We start from the raw sequence: 8,710 nt of genomic DNA, 5'->3' as shown, positions 1-8,710 counted from the left end.
CAATAACCTCTATGAATCTGGCAACAGAGGACATATTAGACATTTTCATAATAAAGTGAATCATTTATTTATGGAATAATTATGCAATCCCGATTTCGTCGTTCTCTCTCCTTCCACTATTCACGTTAATTAATCAGTTTCAATTACTCACAAAATCAACAAAAAAGCAATGTAAGTTTCTGTACGGAATACACCTAAAATCATATCACAAGATCAACACAAATCAACGCGCAATCAATACAAATTCAGCACAAACTCAGCAGACCAAATTCAACAGCAGAGACTATTACCAACAGATATCAGAATTCAATAGCAGAGACTATTACCAACAAAAATAAGATTTCAACTGCAGAGACTATTAGAATTCTACTGCAGAGACTATTACCAACAAAAATACGATTTCAAAAGCAGAACAAAATAATCAAGCAATTTAAACATAAAAATCAATATATAATCAACACGATTTCAACCAAAAATTCAACATCAACACAAGATCAACACAGGATCAACGCAATTTCAACGCATAATTCAAGCCATTTCAACTGCATAGACTATTAGAAAAGTTTTGAGTATTCATTATATATATGGTTTTCATTTGATCACATCCCATTGGATATATGTGTATAGAAATCTAATAGTAAAAGAAGGGTGAGGAGGGGCAAATGCCCCAACTGGCTATATAGTGGCTCCGCCCCTGGGAAAATGAGTCATAGCTATCCAACGATACCTAATTAATTAACTTCTGTCTTAATAAGTTATATGCCCTAATTCTTTACATAAATTTTAATGTCTATCCAAAAAATGCACTGAAGATAAAATATAAAATTAATTTTTTTTTTAAAATCACAATTTGAAACCCAAACCAAAATTATACTTTGGCTAACAAATTCTTAAACACCAGCTTTTGATTCCACATAAAGCAAACCAACACTTAATAATATTAGTTGCGACAATTTGAATTAATTAAATAGTTTATTTAGGAATATGCAAAAAAATATCCAAATTCTAAATTCTATAATCAATGCATTTTATTGTAACCCTCAACTCTATTAATTAAATACCAACTTTAATTATTATGCGTATAATAAACAACACCAACTAACCTCTTTATAATAAAGTGTACGTATCTGCGATGCCTGTATCTATATTCTATAGCTGCAAAATTCTGCTTGTCGGAAACATGCTACATCTGAACATGGCTATTTGTAATATATTAATTCTGATTTTTTCTTTTATGTGTATATTTGTGGACATTAGAGAAGTTTAATTTCTTGACCTCTTGCTAATAAAGAAAGGCAAAATAATGGTATACGTACGTACTTGTAGAAATATACGAACCATGTCGTATGTACCTTATTACAAAGACATAAATCGAGGATTCACGTGTGAAATTAACGTGCAACGGAATCCAATATCAAATCATGACCCCTTTCTTGAGTTCAAAGAATATGGTCATATTTTGTTTTCAATCAACGTAAAGAGCATTAACGTAACTTTAACATGCTAATTAATTCGAATATGGTTAGGCTTTGATGCCTGGGGAATTATTGACAACTGGACTTCACTCCACTATCTTGTTTATGTAAATTATTATTTTAGAAAAGCTAACTTTTTATATGTGAATAGATTAAAATAAGATAATTATAAAGCTAGGAGCAAGCTTTATCTATAAGATTCGAGATCTTTGTTTTACCTCTGGATTTCATACCAAGTGCACTAATGTAACCATTCTGTGATTTTTTAATGTGGTGTAATAGCACTAATATAATTTAAGTAGTACTCCATAATATAAATATCCTATTTTCTCTTAAAATTGGGAGTTACTCCACTATTTACTGTATGCGTGCAAATATGTATAGATTTAGATTATAAGTACTCTCTTCGACCCAATTAGTTTGGGGTATAATTTTTTGACATGGAAATTAAGAAATTGTATCAAAAGTTGAAAATATGAATAAAGTAAAGAGAGAATAATAAAATAAAAAAGATAAAGAAATAATAAAATAAATAATATAATAAAGTATATGAGTGATTGAATATTTTATTTTTTATTATAAAAATGACTCTAGTTACTTTTAGTACAATGATGCACATTTTAAGTTTATATTTGCAGATTGTTTCTCTCAAATATGTATTTTAGTTCCACATTTACAAACAAATAACTCCATCTTTGTTTTAATCCTCCTCTCAACTCACCTCAACTCAAAAAGTAAATATGTTCTTATAAAATCTCATTCAGAATAGATTTTCCTCAAAGTGCGACAAAAGAAGTATATATTTTTTTTGTAAAGCGTACGATGATATTAATTTTTATTTCTATTGAATCATTTAGAATTTGTATTCATTAATTAAATGAAAATGATAATACTAGTTGTGTTAAAAAGTTGGAGAGAAGAAGTACGAGAAATAAAAAGAAAGTAAAATAGATAATATATATAATAAAATTGAATGTTTTTTTTTATTAAAAAAGAAAATGGTTCTATTTAATTGGGATATCCCAGAAAAATATGAATTAACTTAATTTGGACATAAGAATAGAGTACTAAGCAAAAACTATCTCCATATGATAGCGTGGTATGAGTTGCTTAATAGTTCATCGCTTGACGCTATACCACTCAAAAAACTTGAACTAAAAAAGTTTCAGTAGTGTTTCTAAATGGAGTTAAATGTAAAGTAATATACTTGAAACGTGCAAACAAAGCTTATAAATTATGTACTCACATTAACGCTATTGTCACATCGTCATAAAGTTATGTGAACATTTTATTTTCTTTTAGTAAAATATTGTCCATGTGATTCGAAATTAAATACTTCCTTGAGGTATCCTACTAGCAGTAAATTGATGGGTGAGAATCACTTTTTTGGAAATGGACAAAGGAAAAAGAGATACTCCATGTGATGATGTGTGAACGGTTTGAGCGGTCAAGATTGGGTCTTGCTATTCAAGAGAAAATAGACTAGTCTTCCATTCAAGTCATACTTGAAAATCATTGACTTATAAATTTCGTTTTGATTTTTCACTATTTATTTAAACACAAAAATTATTCTCTAATGATTTAGTTTGGGACAGCCAGACATAAAAAGTAGTACTACTGTACATGATAAGTGAAGACAATACATAATAACAAATTAAGGAATTGGATGAAATGATAGCATGATCAATTCATACTTAACTAATGATTTGAGGTATCCATATGTTTTGAAGACTTTGATAAGCAGATGAGAGCATGTAGCAACAATTTGGAGACCGCAACAGATGGGTTAATAAGATAGAAAAGCATGGCAGCGAGGTCCTGGTGTCCACTTTCAAGATACAGTAATAAAGTATTAATGGAAAATTCCCACGTGAAGTAAGTGCAAGTCAAGTTAGGCATGTCATAAAATAATCCCAATAGCGCCAGTGTTCCCACCGAAGAAAGTGGTAAATACATGAGAAGTGCAAGGGCATTATGGGAATCCGGAGTTATAAGAGGATGGTAGATGGAATTGAGGTCATTCAGTTTAATTCATTCAGCATCACCACCCACACCCAAAAACAAGTTACAAGTTTACTCAATGGAAGGAGGACGCAGAGAGATGATGAATCTGAATATGAGTAGGCGGGGATCGGAGTATGGTCGACCCATCCCTAAAAGAGGGCAGCTGAAGGCGGCGATTGTCTCCGGCTTGGCTCATTCCTTATCTTCTATGTTTTCTTCCAATTCTCCATCTCACTCCTGATTCTCCAGAGATCACCAAATTTTGCCGTTTTTTTAGGATTTTTCCTTGTGTTGTACAGTTTTTGCCTTAATCAAGATTTTGTATTTTGACATCTGTATTGATTATTGAAATAAACGGTGTGTATGTGTATCACATTATTACACATCCATTCATGTTAATTAGGCAATACTACTACACTTCAAAATTTAATATGTATACGTTCAGGCAGCAGCTCAAGTGCTGAACTACTCCCTCCATTCCATCACTAACCTAACTCACATATTTTCCATTTTTGGATACAAACAATTTCCTAAAATGATAATCATTATAAATCTGTACTCAATTTACAAAATAAAATTCCTTAAAATTTTGGGTGCCCAAAAGGAAATGATCCATTTTTGTTAGAAGAGATTGAATAGAAGAAGTTATGTTAGCTGGGGGAGAATATCTTACAGACTTTAATTGGGCTTCGTGATTCATCATTTGTAAGCCCGTTATATCCTTTTTTAAACCCCAAAGTTATTCTCAAGGCTATTTGTCCATTATATTATTGGAGTTTTGTGACATTTGATATAATCATACAATGGGTTCGTTTATACTATGTCAGTAATATGATTCAGGAGAATATGGAGTATGATAGATTATATCCTAGGTATGAAAATTTCAAAGAACGTTTTTAAAATTTTAAATTTATATCAATCGCTAAAATTCAACTAACTAATTAACATAATAACTAAATAAAGTAATTGACGTAATAGTTGAAATAAAATTTTAATTGAATAAGAAGGTGATCCGTCATTTATAAAATAAATTTTAATTGATAGTATAATAATAATATAAGAAGGCGATCCATGATTTTTTCAGTATTATACTCCATTAAGATTTGCTAGAACATGATGATGATGATGATGATAACGACGACGACGATAAGAATTCATAATTTGAATAGTAATACTCAAATTATCTTAGTAAGTTATTACTAATTGATAGATTATAATAACAATAATAAATATAGTAAATGTTAAAATTGGTCTCGAACATATGCTCATTTTACGATTTTGGTCCTAGGCATTATCTTTTGAATTTTTGGATCCCAAACATTTCAACTCAGATCACAAACGGTCCAAAGTTACATTTTCCGTCAAATTTTAAAAGTCAACATTTTAAATCTCAATTTTGACCAAATTAAGCTGTAAATACAAAATCATAAAATTGACATATGTTCAGGACCAATTTTAGCCTTTTACTCTAATAAATAATATTATAAAATAGAATTATTACTATTGCATATACGCATTTAACTATTTATTATTACCATTATAATAAAATATCATCCATAATTTAAAATTACGTTAGGATACTACAAAATATAATAATAAAAATATTAATATTAATTTTTATTTTATTATAGAGTGAGATTATTTCACCTGTGAGATCATTTCATAGTGAAATGGGGCAATATTATAACTCAAAAGTCATATTATGATAATACTCCGTATGTTTGTAATTTTGATGCCAAATCAACAACTATAAATCTAAAATCAGTCCGACACATTCTTTGTAAAATGAAAAACAAAGGGATTAGAATAATAGTGTATATAGAGGTACTAGTGCAAAATATGGAATACAGAATCAATGGGAGTGGAAAATGGAAATCATGTGTTCATAACTTCATATATTAGCTATTTTGACTTAATTTTCTAAGCTCTAAAAGTTTGACTTAAAAATATCTGTATTTCACTTGGTGTGCCCTTTCGCTCTAATTTTAGGGTGATGCTAAACAACCACATTATGTACAACACACAAGGACATATTAGTAAATTAAAGTATTAATTGTATATTAAAATATTAATTGTAGTTAGTGGAAAAATTGAAATGAGTTTATTAACCATCTGCCTCATTTTCGTTTTCTATTAAGTTTCCCTCTTTTCTAAATTTTCAAAATTTGAATTTAAGTTAGTACATTAATTACATTTTTATAGTTTCAATGACCGAAAATTTAATGCACAAATCTTTTAATGGTCACCATATTTGTTAACTTTAAAAATTAACTAAAATATCTCTATCACACTAGCAGAGCAATTTATTTGCGAAAAAAAGGATTGCTTTTCAAAATTTGTTCTCTCATTGACTTATATCTGTCATTTTAAATTTTTTATATCTCTATCGCAAGTCTCTATTACAGTTATGTTTCTCTCATTTTCTTACTTTTCTATTTTTTATTTTTATTTTTCATAAGTACACAAATAAGTACGCAATTATATTTGCATAGTTCAATGAGTAATAGTACTAACTAGTTTCATATTTTAATACTAAGTCTATAAAGTTAATATTTTTATGGAGGTTTGTTGGATTTTGATTTTGTCACTAAGATTATTTTTACAAATCAGATAGTTGAATAGAAATAATTCAATAATTAAACTATTTAATACTCCCTCGTTCCATAGTAATGGAGGCGTTTCTTTTCGGCACGGAGATTAAGAAAAATTGTGTTAGGTGAGTTAAGTAAAGGGAGAACAAAGTGGAAAATGAAAAAAGTAGAGGGATGAAGAGATAAAAAAGTAAGAGAGAGTAAAGTAAGTGTGGAAAAATATATTGATTTTTACTGAAAATGTGAAATGACTCTATTACTATGGAACATACCAATGGCAAAATGACTCTATTACTATGGAACGGAGAGAGTATTTTGCAATATTAGAGCATAGTTGTACTAAAAATTTTATCTTATAAAACAATAATGTCATTAGAATTTTTTTACAAATCAAATAGTTGGATTTAATCAATTTATTTTGCTTGATTAGATCTTGATCACACTTAAAAATTTCAAAAACTAATGTCATTAGAAGTTCATTTACGAACTAAGTAATAGGATGAGAATAATTAATTGATACATCTATTTTGTCATTTTGTATTATTAGATCATATTAAGATATTTATTTTATCAAAAATTACTATCATTAGATTTTCCTTTGCAAACTAAACAGTCGGATGAGAATAATTGACTAATTAATCCATTTATTTTGTATTATTAGATCTTGATCATATTACAAAAAATTCTATCAAACATATACTATATCACTAGAATTCATTTTACAAATAAAATTAGTTGGATGAGAATGATTCACTTATTGTTCTATCTATTTTTGTGATATCAGATCTATAACACTAAAAAAAAAAAATAATCAAACACTAACTTCATTAAGATTTCTTTTACAAACAACATGTTGGATGAGAATAATTCATTGTTTGATCTATTTATTTTTGTGACTTTAGATTCTAAGCATTATTATATTATCAAACAATCATTAGGATCTCTCTTATAAATCAAATAGTCGGATAAATTTACCGATTGATCTATCTATTTTTAATCAGGAACACTAAAAATTTTATTTAATCAAACAACAATTTCCTTAGAATTTTTCTAGAAATAAAATAGGTGGATTAGAATAGTCCGGGTTAATTTCATGGCAGGTTACTAAACTAAAATGTTTGAAATCAAAATAGTAGCGTTTCAAACAAAATTTTGTACTCCCTCCATCCCAAGATAAACGAAATATTTTTTTTGGACATAAAATTTAAGGAATTCATATTTAAAGAGTTAAAGTAGATGGAGAATAAAGTAAGAGAGATAATTTTTTACTAAAAAAAAGGAAATGACTCACTTATAATAGGTCATCCCAAAAAGAAATATGACTCGCTATCTTGGACGGAGGGAGTATCAAAATAGACATTAAACTTTTGTTTCTCTTCAATAAAGTATTAATCTGTTTTTTTATTATTATTAATATTTTAAAATTTATTTTTCTTCCACAAATTATTTACCTAATTTATCTCAATCAAATAGATTTCAAAATAATTAAGTATGTACATTTATTTATTTTACTATATATAAAGGGTATACGTATAATATTCTTACTAATTTCCAACAGAAAATTTTAATAATTTAAATACAAGTTTATATGTGTGTGCATACCGTTTTTAATATTGCATGTTTTACAAAAATGTATATTTCGTTTTAAAATATTATATTGAATATTATATTCTTGTAATATCTTGAATTTTACTTATTTTTCATGAGTGTGACTATTTAATAACAGTAAATAGTGAATTAATAATAATTTTATTTTTTTAGAGATCAGTAAATAATTAAATTATAACAAAAAATTGAACAGATTTGATATCTTATTTAAAAAAGAATGGAAGTTTGATATCTATTTTGGTACAAATATACTCCATAGTTTGATAATCTTTCATGATATCATCCCAGAATAATTTTGAAGTTGATGTATCTATTGTGCAATATAAGATCTCAAACACATTAAAAAAATACTATTCATTATTCAAACACTAATGTCACTAGAATATCTTTTACACACCAAACAATTCGAATGGAAATAATTTCCTAATTGATCCATCCATTTTTTTTAATATTGGTTCTCAATTATATTAAAAATTATTTAAATCTAATACTAATGTCATTAGGATTATTTTTACAAACCAAATAGTTGGATGAGAACAATTCACTAATTGATTTATTTATTTTTGTGATATTATATCTCAAATACATTATAAAAGTTTCTTTACTAAAACAGTAATGTTATTAGGATTTTTTTAGAAACCAAATAGTTGAATAAGAATAATTTACAGCTTAATATATCTGTTTTTTGTGATGGGAGTATTAGATTTCAAGCACATTAAAATAATTATTTAATGAAATACAAATATCATTAGAATTTTTCTTATAAATCAAATAATTAAATGAGAATAATTCACTAGTTATCTATCTATTTTTGCAATATTAAAAATATATTTAGAAAATCATTAGTCAAACAAAAAATTTATTAGTATTTATTTTAAAAATTAAATAGTTGGATGATTATGTGAATTTTTTTTTTTTGAGGTTAAACTATTTCAGTTGAACATACTTGATATATAGTAAGAAAAAATATTGATTTGTGTTAGAAAACCGATCACAACAATTCTCACCCTCAAATCAGACATCTTTTTTTGG

The sequence above is a fragment of the Salvia hispanica genome, chromosome 3 (genome assembly GCF_023119035.1).
Source record: "Salvia hispanica cultivar TCC Black 2014 chromosome 3, UniMelb_Shisp_WGS_1.0, whole genome shotgun sequence".
In the NCBI taxonomy this organism is placed as follows: Eukaryota; Viridiplantae; Streptophyta; class Magnoliopsida; order Lamiales; family Lamiaceae; genus Salvia; species Salvia hispanica.
This window is presented reverse-complemented; position numbering follows the sequence as displayed.